The sequence below is a fragment of the Orcinus orca genome, chromosome 3 (assembly GCF_937001465.1).
Source record: "Orcinus orca chromosome 3, mOrcOrc1.1, whole genome shotgun sequence".
Lineage (NCBI taxonomy): Eukaryota > Metazoa > Chordata > Mammalia > Artiodactyla > Delphinidae > Orcinus > Orcinus orca.
Genome location: NC_064561.1, coordinates 81,491,832 through 81,508,627, shown reverse-complemented (window position 1 = coordinate 81,508,627; position 16,796 = coordinate 81,491,832).

Below are 16,796 nucleotides of genomic sequence, written 5' to 3'. Positions count from 1 at the left end.
TGGAAGCTCCCACAGGGCTACCTCTCTCTGGTAGTGGTACCTGCAGCAGTGTCACAGTTAGGGGTTCCCGGGTCACAGGACGTCCTATTAAGTGAAGCATCCAATCCTGTTTCAGGGCGCTGACTCACACTACAGGCACTTCTGTGGTGTTCAGGGCATTGTTTCCAGATATTTAACTTCCATTCTGGTTCTTCAGTCCCATCAAGATTTCTATGGTTCCATAATATCCTTTAAGAAGATTTTTTCTGTTTAAAAGTTGGATTCTGTTGCTTGCTGTTAAGAGTTCTGACAGTTACTTAACATCTTACGTCACAGAGCTGATACCCATGTCAAATTCATGACAGCACTGTTTAAATTGGGTTTTTTATATTGTTTATCAAGTAGGCACACTGCCTAATATACTCTAGTTGTTCAATGCTTACGGAATGAAAATCGCTTTGGATTTTAGTTTCCCTTTTAACAAGGGAGATACAATATAAAGGGTGCTGACTGCATATTCTTTATCTTCTAAATATGGCTTTAATTACTTCAGGTGTATCTCACAGAGTTAAGTAGAATTATCTTCAATAAGCCTTCTTTTTCTGTTTTCTAAAATCGTATTTGGAAAGGTATATTGGTCTCCTTGGAGAAAACTATTGATATGTGAGTGTCTGAGTAAGAAATCTCTCTTGCATTCTTTAGTTCCCAGTGTGGAAAATCTTGAGCCACTATTTTACATTAACTGATGACAGATATGTACCATTCCTTCTTTCTTTAGCTTAGGTGGAAGAAAGCTGCAAAGGGTGCAAAGGGAAGGGTAACCCATGGTATAAAAAACTCATAAAATAGCATTTTTGACTTAAGAGTTCAGAACCTAACTTTCAATTTAGAATCATTAATGATTTAAAATATATAACAGTAACATTTGTTCAGAGATAGAATCTCTGGGTAATAACTGCCCATTTGGGGGCACAACACATGCAAGCCACCTGACATACATATATCTTCTCAATTCTCACAACAGTCATGCAAATAGGAATGAGTATTTACATTTTACTACTGAATAAACAGAGTTTCAGAGAAGCTGAGGATCTTGCCCAAAGTTACACTGTTAGAAAGTTGTTGTGCAAGGATTTAAAAATGGATCCATCTTCTCTACCACAGTCTGCTTAGGTCAGTAGTAGGTAAAACTGGCCTTCCTTTCATTAAAGTCCTTTCTTTCATAGATATGGAATAAAGCTGAGAGGGCCAGAACCATATCCCTCTCTCATAACAATGCCATATACATGGAAGAGAAAATAATGAATGGTTTGCCTGAAGATGATTACTGTTTTTGTCATTTTAGTGTTCAAATTAATTACATATGTTTACAGTTGCTATTCCTATTTAGTTGTTTCTTGAGCACCTAGCACAGTCTTCAATAATAAGTTCCTGATAAGAAAATAATTAGAGTACTATTAAAATTTAGAGTACTATAATACACTAAAGTGCAAATATTGTTACTCTACAGTCCTTAGGTTAAACAAGTTGTAAGGAAATAAATATTAGAATTATACACAAAGTAAAATTAATTATTAGGCAAATGTGACAGAAGAGACCCTGATATTTGAAGTCAATTGAAAAGTAAAAGTAAACAAAAGGAAGTTACATATTATATTTAATGATATTGGGTGATGTTAACAGAAATAAAAATCTTAAAACTGGGAAGTAACAACTTACACTAATTTACAGATCATGGCTCAGGATTAATTGATTACATCAGGATTTAATTTATCTACGTCTAAAAGGATTTGGAAAACCTGGAGAGTCCAGAGAAGGAAACCAGAATGCTTAAATATTGAAAACATTCAGAGGAGGTGAAGTTGAATATCCAGGGGAAAGTCAGCTATGTAATGGCTTAATGAGTGACTTCAGACACAGAACCTTTATTAAGTGGCAGGTGCCGGTCTCTTCAGAGCACGTGTCAAGGCAAAACTGGCTTGAACAGCAGGAAGTGAGAGGCTGGCTAATGACAAAAGAAACCCCTCTTCACAGAAGTTTCCCTTGTGCCTTTTGCTAGACAGTCCCCCCAAAGGTAATCATTTCTAGTACCATAGACTATTTTGCCTATTATTAAACTTCATATAAATATAATTACACATTATGTACAGATATGAAGCAGATTCTATCCATCGAGCCTATCATGATACGTGATTTTCTCTTCTCTTCTAGGATCCCCTATTCTACAATACAGAGTTCCAAACAGACCATTTACGGTATGAGGAAGACCTGATTACAGCTGGAGTTCCAGTCAAAAGCCTGAAAATCAGGGTTCCTCATAGACCCCAAGAGCTGATTGTGTTGCAGCCAGAGTACCATACTGTCTGCAGGAGGATGGCCACTCTTGGTTCTCAGCAACTGGTGGCAAAATCAGAACATGGGCTTTACAGCCTCACTGCTGGTTTCAAGTTCCACCTCTTCCTCTTATTAGCTGTGTGACCCTGGGCAACTGTCTTAACCATTCCCTTTGACCCTCCAATTCCACTCTTTTTCCACTCTCTACCCTTCTCCCCATTCTCCTTTCCCCTAAGAAACTTAACTTTATGCACGATGTGTGCTTGGACTTTGGCACTGGGTTCAGCCAATGGAGAACCTCAGGAGGACTGCAGAGGGTAGGCAGAGAGTAGAGTCTGGGTATTTATTCTCCTTCTACCTCCCATCACTACAGTACGTGTTGTCTTAGCTGGCTGTCCCTACTGAAATCATGAAATTATTCTCAAGACACCTTCTCTCTATTTCTTTGTTTGGTAATAGCTCCTCCTCAGTTATTTCAGTGTTAGGTTACTGCCCCATCCTTGGTGCCTCCCCAACTTTCCTTTCACACCTTTGTAAATATTTTGTATTTAAAATAAAAGGGAAGAAAGAATGAATGACCACAAACTCAAATTATCCCAATTTGAGTGTGCTCTCTGTGCCTAATTTCTTCATACAGAAACAGTTTTTATTTCCTATTTTACTTTATGAACATGAAATGTACACATGGTGCTTTAGATCAGTGTTAACGGGAAGTAAGTATTCACTGAATGTTAGTTCTTTAGGTGGAGGAAGACTGAAGAATGCCCTGTTGCCTTCACCTTCATGCCCCTGTCAAGGCAGGGAGTCCTGCCCAAGCTGATGCCCTCCCTCAGAGGCAGAGCTACACCTCTATTGCTGGTCTAGAAATAGTTTCTCTTGATAATGTAGGAGAGGGAGAGGACTCCTCTCCCCAATACCATGCTCAGTTACAGCTACCTAAGGCCAATGTAGACCCTATCTTCATTCTCAAGTACAATGAGTCCTTCCAAAGTACCCACTGTGCTGGCATGACTGAGTCCAAGGAGCCCTCCAATGTCAGCCACATGATGTGTCTTTAAACACCCCAGAATCAAGTCAGGCTAGTCGCACTGACTCCAGACTGTTAGCAAACTATTCATTTGCTAGGGCTGCCATAACACAGTGCCACAGACTGGAGGGCTTAAACAGCAGAAATGTATTTTCTCACAGTTCTGGGGGCTAGAAGTCCAAGAATAAGGTGATGGCATGTTCACATGGTCTTCTCTCTGTACCAGTCTATAACCAAATTTCTTCTTCCTATAAGGACACCAGTCATTTTGCATTAGGACCTAACCTAACGACCTCATTCTAACTTGATTACCTCTTTAAAGACCCAATTTCAAATATGGTTACACTCTGAAGTACTAGGGATTAGGACACTTCAACATATGAATTGAGGGGGAGGGGCACAACTCAGCCCATAATAGGCTCTCTTTCTGTCCATGGTAAGTACTTTGTGGTGTGAAAGGGCTGTTTATTTCTACCATCTGGTCTCACTAGGGAAGATTTGAATTCATCATGAATTTCCAATCACTACAAAAAAAAGTAAAGTGAGGCAGCACGTGGCTTCCTTTCAATGGGTGGCTTCTGGACTCGCTACACACATTTTCTCATTCCCTCCCAATATCCTGGGCAATAGGTGTAAAGGCTCCAGGACAGTTGGTGCCTTATACTTATACAAGTAAAGGGACTATTCAAATTACTCTTCTCGGTACTGTGAGGTCCTCCACGGCTGTCTGTGGTTGTATCTAAGGATGGAGTAGACAAGACTAGCAAGTCCTAGAAATATATATATATATATATATTTCCTTTAATCTCACTCCACTAAATACTGATTAAATACTGAAGCTAGCTACACATTGTGGAACCACCACCTCGTTAGCTATTTTTAAATGTAACAGAAATCCATTCATCTTCAATCGTTAACTATTGATATGCCTGGAAGCAGGAGCCTGAACCAGGTGACCTCTTGAGAAGACTTTGTTGTCAAATTATGTCATGGATTAAATGGCCAGAAGCCTGGAGGAATATAAAATAAGTCCAACTCCAATCCTTAGGATGACATGGGGAGAGCCAGGTACAACTGTATTAATCAGTGTGTGGCAAAAATGCTTATGCCTGCTAATGAGATGACAGTGGCTGTGTTGAGCAAACTGTCACGGTGAAAGCATCCCTGCATGGTGCCTATGCCCTTGGGCACTTGTCCAATCACCATGTGAACAGCAGTGGCTGAGCAGGACAGGCTTTATAGATGGAATTCATGAGCATAAAATCTCTCTCTAAGACTATTACTTCTACTCATTGAAAAACTAATTCTGCTAAACATACTAAAGGGGGAAATTCTAGTCCATATTGAAATAACATTAAAAAATAAGGAATAGATTCTGTTGCCATATAAGGGCTCCATTACAATAGCCAAAAGAAAAAAAATAATGTTCATGACATCTCTTCCCTGTGGTGTTTTGTAACTTACAAAGCTTGGGCTGAGAGCTTAAAAATATTGCATATTAAATCTTGCTGAACATTAGGAATAAAGTAATGGAAACAGAATGCTGTATTTTATATCTGCAATTTCCTTTCATAGAATACTGTCTTATCATTTTAGGGAGAAAGGGCAGAATAATCCCATAATGAAACTATTTATTACATCATTTTATATTCATAACAACCTTGTTCTCATTGCATTTTACATAAATGAGAGCTAAACAAAATGCTTGTTAAAATATATACTTGCTTTAATATATAAACAGATGAAACATTCAATTCAATGAAGTAGGATGGAGCATTAACCTTTAGGGAGCAAGGGTTCATGACTAAGGATTGATGGAGTGATTCTCTGTTTTATCAAATCACTTAAGCCAAAATGGAGTGTAAGTTAATTGGCTATTTCAAAGCACTGTGAAGACTTACACGGTTTAAAAAGCATCCGTTTCCATTATCATCAATGCGATAAGTGTAAAGCCATTTTACACTGTTTCTACATGATTTTACTGTATAGAAAGGAAAATGCATTATATTATGTTAAGGTACATGGTTTTTTTTCAACATTGCTTCTTTGTGAAAACTTATAACTTATGATAAATATTCCCCCAAAAAAATAGCTCTAATGAATCAGATAAAATAATGCTGTTCCACTTTAAAAACAGGGAAAATTTATAAGAAAAATACAGTTAAAGAAGTCAAAATTGCATTTGGGCATACAAGAAAAACAAAAAAATCATTTAACGTATGTAAGAAAGAAGGCAAAGTGATTTCTTTTATTAACGTAATTTTTAGAATTCACCAAATAAGTTATATCAATATAGAAAAAAAAAGTACAGCACAAAAGGGCTTACAGCAAGAGTTAATTCTCTTTCCCACAGGTACCCTGTCCCCTAGGTACCCTGCCTTTCTCACTACAATTAGCTTGTCTAATGAGTTGTTTTTATGTTTATAAATATATGTTATGTATATATATAAACATGTGCTTGTGTATCTTTTCCAAGTTAAAAAATAATAAGCAGCTTTTTAGACTTTTATTTTTTTACTGAACATTATATCTAGGAGATTGTTCTAGAGTAGCCTGCACATATGTGCCTGCAGACACACACACACACACATCATTTTTTAATAGCTGAATAATATCCCCTCTGGGAGTGTACCACTATTTAGCCAGTCTTCTGCTGACAGGCATTTAAGTTGTTTTCAATGTGTTGTTCTTATAAACAGTTACTGCAATAAATCTGAGTAACTATGTCAAATCCACACGTAGAAATAAGTTCCGTCCTAGATGTGGAACTGCAGCATCAAAAGTTTATGGACATTACTTATTTTTACAAAAATTGAAAATCTCCATACTGATGAGGGAATTTGAGGCACATATTAACAGTTTACTATCTAATTAGGTTGCACCAGTTTATACTCCTTCCAACAGTGAATGAGATGACAAGTTTGTAACCTGTTCTCCAAAGCTGTGCTGCTATTATGAATTGATTCAGGGATATAGAGCACCTGCTCTGTGCCAGGTGCTGGAGCTATTAAGAGGAATGATAGAGACAATGTCCCTGATACTCTGGAGTTTATACATTCTTCATATTATATGAAAAAAACAAGTCAACAATTATATTGATAAAATATTTTCAGGTAGTAAAAAGTACAATAAAAATAAAGTTGACAAAGAGGATAGAGTGATGGGGTAGGAGAACCTAAGAGGTGGTCAAGGAAGACCTTTGGAGAAGGTGACACTGGAGCTGAGGCTAAATGGACGAGGAGACACATAGATTCAGAAGGGCCAGCTAAAAGAGGGAAAACAAGTAGAAAGGTCTGGAGGTTCCCTGCTGGATGTGTTCAAGGTGGAGCAGGAATATGAGCCAGTCTAGAGCAGAGGAGGGGAGCAGAGGGTAGAAGAAACTGTTTCCCAGAGGCAGACAGTAGCCAATCAGAGAGGACTTTGTAGGACAGCATCTTCAAAGCGAGGGAAGACCATCATCAAACATTTTGATTTTTGCAAATTTGACAGGTTAAAAAATATTACTTTGCTTTAAATTTTTATGTAATTATGAGTAAAAGCAAATGTTTTTTCATATACTTAAAAAGAATATGTTTTTTCCTATAAGTTGCCCTTTTACATCCTTTGTCAACTTTTAAATGACTTGGTTAGTTCTTATATTAAGGAAATTAGCACATTCAATGACGTCTATAATACAAAATTATTATTTGAATTTGTCTATTGATTTTTTAAGGTTTCTAAACAGAGTGCGAAACCTTGTTTTGTTTCTGATTTTAGAGGAAATGCTTACAGCTTTTCACCATTGAGTATAATGTTATTTTTCAGCTTATCGTATATGGCCTTTATTATGGTGAGGTATATTCCCTCTATACCTATTTTCTGGAGTTTTTTTAAAATCATAAATGGATGTTAAATTTTGTCCAAAGCTTTTTCTGCATCTATTGAGATAAATATATGGCTTTTATTCTTCAGTTTGTTAATGTGGTGTATCAACTTGATTGATTTGTGAATATTGAAGCATCCCTGCATCCAGGGAATAAATCCCACTTGGTCATGGTGTTCCTGCTGAAAAGTCAGCTGATAGACTTATGGGAGGTTCCTTATACATAACTTTTTGCTTTTCCCTTGCTGCTTTTAATTTTCTCTCTGTATCTTTAATTTATGCCATTTTCATTACAATGTGACTTGGTGTGGTCCTCTTTGGGTTGATCCTGTTTGGGACTTCCTGCTTCTTGGACTTGGATGTCTGTTTCTTTTCCCAGGTTAGGGAAGTTTCAGCTATTATGTCTTCAAATATGTTCTCTGCCTCTCTCTCTCCCTTTTCCTTCAGGGACCTCTATAAATGTGAATGTTAGTATGCTTGATGTCTTCCCAAAGGTCTCTTAAACTGTCCTCATTTCTTTTTATTCTTTTCTCCTTTCAGGGTCAATGATTTCCGCTACTCCATTTTCCACTGCTAAAGCACTCTCTTCATATATTGTTGTTTGGGTTATAGGTGTTTCCTACTTACCTGGGAGACTGATTGACCTTTTCTATTTTTCAATTACTTATAATTGGGCTTGGCTTCAGAAATAAGGGTGATTGGATCAAAGATAATTTTACCCCCATCTTATATTGAAAGCCCTGGGACCTTTATTTTCTTAACTGGGACCTACTACATTGAGAGCAAAAATGGAAGAGTCATATTTCTCTCTGGTAGTGGGCATATTCATCAAGGTACTTACAGATATATCACATTGTAAATTTTAAAAGGGTCATTGTGTGTTTGAGTTTGAAGACAAATCTTGGTCTAATTTGAAAAAATAATGACAAACAGCTCAACATGGAGAATAGACTAATTCTTTAATGTATGGAATTTCAGTTCAATTCTAAACAGGGATATATGTCATATATTATATTCTAATACTCCAAAAATCATTTAGTGACTCAGCTACTCATATGCAGTTCTACAGCCAAAAATTTCACAGCTACTTAGGACTTCAAATAAATTCAATTAAGGATAAGCAGCTGCCTTAAACTATATTTCTATTCTATTTAAATAAATCTAATTCTCTAGACAATTCTCCTGACTTTGTTTTTACTGTGATATCATTGTTATCATTTTTGATAGAAAGTCTTGCCAGGGGTGAGAAGGAATACATAACCATTTTTATATGAGCATAGAGAGACAATTTATAAGCTTTGCTCCTATTATCATTAAGGAGAATTAAAAATCCAAATAGCCATGACTAAAGTACAGACTGTATCCCTATATTTCTGAACTCAATATGACATATATATATATATATATATGTATATATATGTACTGACACCATGTAATTATGATGAACAACATTATTATAATACAAGGAAAACTAACTGGGGTGCTGCCTTTTTTTTCTTTAGCAACTCCCTCCAATTTCAAATGAAAAAAGGTCTTGCTTCAATTAAATTATTAATGTCATAATAATCTGTCATTAGAATCAATACCTGCTTTATTATTCATAGTGCATAGAGCATTAAAATGGACCTTCTCTGAAATAAATTTAGTGCCTTGTCACAATACAATATGATTTTACAATATTGCTAATGTGCACAAAGCATTCAAATATAGAATATTGACGTGTCAGAGATTTATGACAAATGTGAGGAGAAGATGAATCTTAAGCTTTCATGTCACTTGACTGAGGTCAAAAAAATCAATACTATTCATAATGTATCTTTCACCCACAGACTTAAATGAAAAACCTTATAAGCATAGAGAGACTTTATTTTTCATCTTGGCTGTAAAAATGCTCTAGAATTGAGGTTAATAGGGAAAATAAATGAAAATTAATTAGTAGGAAAGTGAGCTAATTACATTTGGGGGATGTACAGTGACCTAGGACCAGGGAGCTGGATATATACTCAATATGCTTTCCTCATTTTGAGCCTTACTTTTATCTGCAGGTATGTTTAATGTTTGTGAAATCTAAGAAGTACAGTGGTGTTGGCAATAGTCACACCTCTGTTCTCAACTTTGACTTTTATGGATTTTACAACATGCAAAATAGCCAGCAACTGCATTTTGATTTATGTTACTAATTTACTGTTTCCTAATTCTTTCAACACAACAAGATTTTTAGGCATATACTGAGCACAGTGTTTAATTCTTCTAATTCTTTTCATCCCTAAAAATTAGTGTAGCCCAAATGTTGGTATCCTATTACCCTTGTCAATGAGTAGTTTAGAAATAGGCAAGTCACCCAGTTCTGGTCAATGATACATAAGAGGAAGTCTCTTAGGGGCTTCTGGGAAAAAAAATCTTTCTTCTTAAAAAGAAGACTCAGAAGAAAGAAAGCCATTCTTCCTTCTCTAAATTTTATCTAGTTATTCAGGAACTTCTAGAGCCATCTTCACACCCTGGGGAAGTCAGATTAGCTGACTTGGAAAGGATGCAGAGCTGAGAGATGAAAGAACTTGATTATGTTGTAAAATTGTCTTCAGATAAGCCTGGAGATCACCTTATCTTTGGGTTATTTTATTTAAGACAAATATCCAATTTTAAGCCATTCTGAGATGCAGTTCTTTCTATATTGCAGCCAAAAAGTATCCTAACTGATGCTATCAGTCATGATCAGAAATTAATTGAAGATTATTTTTCATATTTTCTTTATTCTTTGATGTGAGGAGACTATAGTCTTTAACTGTATGATCATGGAATTAAAATGGCTACTGAATCTAATTATAAATAACTGAACCCATTTTAGCTCACAGAAATGATAGTAGTCCTAATTTATATACTTGATCCATAGTTCAATACTTTTAAGAAACCTGTTTTTATCTCTGAAATGATTTCAAGGATTAGGATAATTTCATATAACTCTATTAATAGGTTGGTCCTGAGCAATATTTCTCCATACGTACGTTCTGCAAACATTTACTCAGTGAATAGTGAGAGAGGTAAACACATGAAATTGTGACAAGTGCAGTGACAGAAATTATGCCCAGGATATTCTGAGAACATTAAAGACAGGTACTACCTAATCTAGCATGGAGGAAGAGAAAATATCGAGGAAGGTTTTCTGGATAAAATTACACCTGAGCTGAATCTTGAACAATGATTAGGGATTGCCAATTGAAAGAAGGAGATAATATGATGATATAAAGAAAAGAAAAGAAAACAGATCAATAAAAATAGAAAGGTATATATGTTAGAATTATGAGTCCAGGGAGTGAGATAAGAAGTGAAAATAGATGAGGCTGAAGATAAAAGTACAATATAGTGGTTAAAAGCAAAGATTTCAGAGTCATAGTGTTCTGAATGTCAATCACTCATTCAATCAATAATTACCAAGTTTCAGTTATAAATCCAATTCTGTGACAGACATTAGTGATACAGTAAGAATCTTTGTCATCATGGAGCATACATTGTAGAGAATGAGAGTGACAAAAAATTAAAAACAAAATAGACATGTAAAAAAAGAACTGTCAGTTATAAAGGGTGTTATGATGAAAACAAAGGGCTGAGATAGAAATTAACAACAAATACCTATTTTAAATAGGATGGTTGTGGCGGATCTCCCTGAGAATGTGACAGGCTGAACTTAAAAGTTGATAAGGACTCAGCTTTGTAAGGAGTGAAAGAAAGAGCTTTTCCAGCCATCTCAGAAGAACTGCCATATATACAGTACAGTCAAAAACACATCTCTATCCACAAAAGCAAAACCACTTACCAAAAGGAACAGTAATCATGTCCTTGCTTTTCTTTATAATTGTATCATCCAAGTGTGCACCTCAAATACTAAAGTTTAATTCTGCCCATTTCTTCTTTTTAGTTGATATAATTTAAGTTTTTTAATGTATAGTTTTATCCTCAATCCGTTGCTTTTTTCTTACACGTGTATATTGAAGAAACTTGGTCATTTAATCTGTAAAGCTACCCACCAGAAGAAGAAATAACTTTTATCAGTCTCCTTTTGGACAGCTCTTTTGTACGTATTACTTATCTGCTCTTATGTCCTTTCAGAAAGTTTAAAAATAATATCCTTACAGGGTGCACTCCTAATTTCCACAAGGAATGATTTCCTCTCAGCACGCTCCCATTTTAGGGGTGGAATGCCTTATCTGATTGGTGTATTGGGGAATAAAACTTTGGCAGGATTGGCTCAACTTTCTTTCTTCCTCTTGAGAGTTGTCAGAGCGAGTGCAAGTTTCTGCTTTTTCTGGGCCTCTGCTGATAGGCAGCGGTTGGGCAGTGCTAGTGGTGGAAACACCTGTCCCAGTTCAGAGCTGGTGTGACTGTGTGGGTGAGATGGCCCAACTCTGAAGAGCGCTGCTGATAACCCCACGTGGCTAAATTAGAGCCATGTCCTCCACTGGGCCACTCCCACTGATATAAGCAATATTTTGGCCCCATGGCATACCTTTGCTTTATTTCTTCAAATGTTCAAGGCCCTGTAGAGGAACACTGGTACCCAGAGATCCAAACAAACATCTGTTCATTTTATTTCAAGATTCACTTTAGAAGCATGTGATGAGCATTATGAACTGCATCTTGTTTAAGTAATAAGTACATTTCTAGCAAAGTTAGTTAAATTTAGACTTTGTGATTTGACTTACCTAATATTTAAAGTGTAATAAGGTTGCACACCATTTTTTAAAGTAATTCTTTGGTAAAATTCATTACATAATTTAGTAAATTTCACATTAATTATGTAATTTGGTAAAATTAATTATACCTTCAGTTTCCTTTTATCAGATTTGTTTGCTGGAATATTTACAGAGCTTTTGTGAATGCAAAGTCAGGTATTGAGAATGAACTTCTAAATGACCACACTGAATTCAGGAAAGCAGCAGTGCATGTGTGGTTTTGGGAGAAATTCCACAGAATATTGGAAACTTTACATGTAGGAACACTGCATGGATAAGACACACTATTTATGTAAAATATCTCCACACCCTATGCTTCTAGATGGATGCAGAACTCCACTGTGAGGTGGCTATCCCACTCCAATATTGATGTGTAGCAAATGGAAACATCTGGTCATTTTTGTTCCTACTATCTTTCCACAGTATGGTCATAAAATAAGGCTTTATCCAAAATGTTTGTTATACTAACGTATGCTAAACTTTAGCCAAATAAGTCTCTATAACCCCATAAAATGAATTGAGAATAAATTTATCTTCATGGAAGGCTTTTAAAAAATCTTTTCTTTTGGAGTTTTAGATATTTACTTTAGAGTTTTATTCCCAAACATAGTGATTTATTTTACTTATTTATATCAAAATAAAAATACAAAAGTTCTTTTAACTAAAGACTATTGTATAACTTATCATTTCATTACTTACTATATGTAACTGTTATGAAGACTGTCACATAAATTTATAGGTAAGAAGTTATTTTACTTTTAACTTCATTTATTGAAAATCTATGTTTCATAGTTGCAATATAATCCCCTTGCTGGGAATTATAATTTAGAAAGTTCAAGTCTAACTCTGTATATCATTGCTTCTGCCAAAAGTTCTTCGGTAAATCTCTGCTCTTTTGACCTGAATATCTACAGTTAATCTTTACAAGTCTTCAGCAGCATCACAGGTTAAAAGCATATCTCATCTTCATTTATAAATCTACTTCTTTGTTTTCATGTATAAATATTTTATTTAACAAATAAAATCATGTTACTTTAATGAAAAAAGAGAGTATTTTGGTCAGCAACATAGTTCACCTCGATGGTTAGAACGGTAATCATATAAACAGAGTATCTTTACCTGGAAGAGACAAAAGGCTCTATTGATTTGTTCAATACTAATATTACTAAATAGAATGTGAAATAGGCAGATGCAACTATATAAGTGATTTTTCAGTGTAAAGAGTATTAGAAAGATGATTTAAAAGAGCTTTATTCATTGCAATTCTATTTTTAGACATGTCAATTGTATAACAGAAATATTATCACCATGTCAACCAGCTTTCATACTGCCTCTTGACCAGATAAAACAAATGGTTTGCATGGCAACCAGGTTGCCAAGTGTTACTGATATGGATTCATAGACTGTTGGATATTTTGTAGCCAATTTGAATTAAATGCATTTTTACCTCAGTGTGAAAACAGGAACTGACACATTCCTTTGAAATGTCATCTGTAAAACTATAAGGATAAAAAGTAAAATATATAAATATATATATATATTTAGAGAAGACAAAGTGGATTTATAAAGAAATAATTATGGATATTATGTTGTATACATTGCTGATGCCATCAACATCATCTTGTCTTTCAACCATTTTTTCCTACGAGAGTGAATTTTGCCATAGACAAATCCATAATTATAGTTGGAGATTTAAATACTCATCTTTCAATAACTGATGAAACAAGTAGACAGAAAATCAGTAAGATTTTCTGATCGAGAAGACATAAAATCCACCAATTTGACCTGACTGACATTTACAGAGCACTCCATCCAACAACAGCCAAATGTACATTCTATTCAAATGCATCATAACACTTACTAAGATAGATCATACTATGGACCAGAAAGCGAGTCTTGATAAACTTAAAATGATTCAAGTCATACAATCTATGTTCTCTGACTATATTGAATTAAATTAAAAAGCAGTAACATAAATATCTCTGGAAAATTCCCCCAAATTTGGAATTCATCCTTATCATTACCATTCTTCATCCATGGGTCAAAGAAGGAATCAACAGGGAAATAAAGAAGTATTTTGAAGTGAATAAATATAAGGAAATAAATATAATAATGCAAAATATCAAAATCTGTGGGATGGTGCTAAAGCAACACTTAGGGGTAAATGTACAGCCCTAACTGTCTACATTAGGATAAAGAGAAAGTTTTCATATCAATGACCTCAGCTTCAACATTAAGAAACTTTAAAAAAGCAAATGAGCCTCAAAATAAGCAGAAGAAATAAAATAAAGATCAATTAAATAGAAAACAAAAATACAATTAGAAAAAAATCAATGAAACCCAAAGTTGATTCATTGAGAAAACAAACTGATAAATCTCTTAGAAAAAAAAAAAAGAAGAGAAGACACTACCAATATCAGGAATAAGAGAAGTGACATGACTTATGACTATGTAAAAACCATTTGATCTTTAAAAATTTTTTTCCTTACATTTTTTCTACACTGTCCCCCAAGCCTCCATCTAATCTCAGTAGTCCACCTCCTTTCAGCAACTTTCAAAATGCACCCTTCATGTCTGCATTTTTTTCTTCCATTTTAAAAATCTGGTTTCTATAAACTTGGATTTCATTTCTTTTCATTGTCTTCCCATTTTCATTCTTGAATGTTGTTTTTGTGCCTTGAAGTCTTGTTTTGTATAGAAAATTGCCTTCTCTTCTGTCTCTGCACTCCTTCAATGACAGTTTACTTCTGTAAATATGGGTGCAATTGTGTTTCTCCCTTTACTACCTCTTTCTCTGTTTCTAAGGATTCTGTGACAAACCTGGTTGGAAAAAACTTCAACCATCAGACCATACAAACACCCCCATTGGTTTAAATAAAGGAAGAGTGACTTCTCACCATAGTGCCACTTACTACAGGTTTTGTCTAAATTCTACAGCAAAGAGTGGATATCTTGGTTTAGTATGCCCACTAACCTGTATTTAATCTTTATTGCATTTGATGACTCTTTATCATATGTTGTGGTCTGGGGTTACTCAGATCATCTAACCTCACTGAAAATGGAGTTCAGGTTTCTGTTTTGTGCACTCCTTGTTGCTACTGGGTAACTTTCAAGAGAAGAAGTCATTTTAAAATCAGATATGTCTTCTATTTTAAACTATATTTTCTAATAAGAAGTTTATGAAGCACAGTAATGTTTTAAGAATAATATAGTTTATTTACTTTGGAAGTATTAATGTAGTTTTAATCATTAAGAATTTAGAAATAAAAAACCTTTCCATTTAATTGGCATTTCAAAGGATTTTTGGTGATGCATTGATTAAATATCACATTAATAAATAAAAATGATATAAATAGGGCTTCCCTGGTGGCACAGTGGTTGAGGGTCCTCCTGCTCATGCAGGGGACACGGGTTTGTGCCCTGGTCCGGGAGGATCCCACATGCCGTGGAGCGGCTGGGCCCGTGAGCCATGGCCGCTGGGCCTGCGCGTCTGGAGCCTGTGCTCCACAGCGGGAGAGGCCACAGCGGTGAGAGTCCCGCGTACCGCAAAAAGAAAGAAAAAAAAAAAGAAAAAAGAAAAAAATATATATATATATAAATAGTCCTGAGAGCTAATTTTATTTTCATATCATTTATTCCAGTATGTAGTATTAAACTGGCATATTTATCATCTTATCAGAAAATGAACATATAGAAACTATAGCTGTCTTGAATCTAAACATAACCTAAAGAAAAATAAAACAGAGTACTAATTAGAGAATGTATGAAATTTTAGACATCAAGTTGCACTTTAGAAAGCAATTCAGAATTTTATAACAAAAATCTTTACATTCTAGAAAACAATTGAGAATTTTTTTAACTAAAATCTTTACCAAATATAAGTTTGTTTTGCCTTTCCCTATTTGGGGCTATCAAGGGGTTAATTCCATGGGTTTTCTGGCTTGGTGAGAGAAAGCTGAGAATGAACATCAGCTTTTAGAATTATATCGTTCCTACTTCAGTCTCAGCTAAAATCGCCAAACAAAGCACATACTCCTGTGAACTCCAGGAAATCCATTATCACACTTCTTTTAATCATTTCAATATACTGGTAGTATTTTCTGTTTCAGTTCTAACTCAAAGAATGCTTTTAACTTCAAATGGTTTCCAAGATATTTTTTGAAATAAAGGAACATTTTTTCATAAAATGTTCCAAATTTTGCAGTGAAGGATAAGTTTTATAAATATAAATTACTTGGGAATATTAGAAAGTCATGTAAATTTTATAACTAATGTAATAGAGCCTCTCTTATCTGTAGCTAGGGTGTTTGATTACATTATATTTGTTCTTTCTGAGTAAATCAATAAGAATAATTTTAAAGTATTTTAGCTTTAAATAAGTAATTCAGGCACAAGGTACAAAATTCAAAACAAACAAAAGGGAATCAGTTCAACTCAACCTCTCAGCCATTCGATATCCCTACTTAGAGACAACCCACTACCCCCAATGTCTCATAGAGTATCCAGAGGTGATCTGTGTATATAAACTACACACACACACACACACACACACACACACACACACACACACACTTTCTTTAAAACATAAATAGTAGAAGTCTATATACATTTTTATGTACCTTACATTTTCTATTCAGTAATACATTTTGACAATTACTCCAGAACAAACGGAAGTACCTTATTCTGCTGAACAGCTGCAAAGTATTGTATTGCGTGTGTCATGACTCATATAGTTAGTCCTCCATTGTTGTTCAAGTAGATTATTTCTAATCATTTGCTAGTATTATCATTTTCGACATTAATATTCTTTTATGTTTCACATACGTATGAGTAAATTTGTAAAATAAACTCCTACAAGTGAAACTAC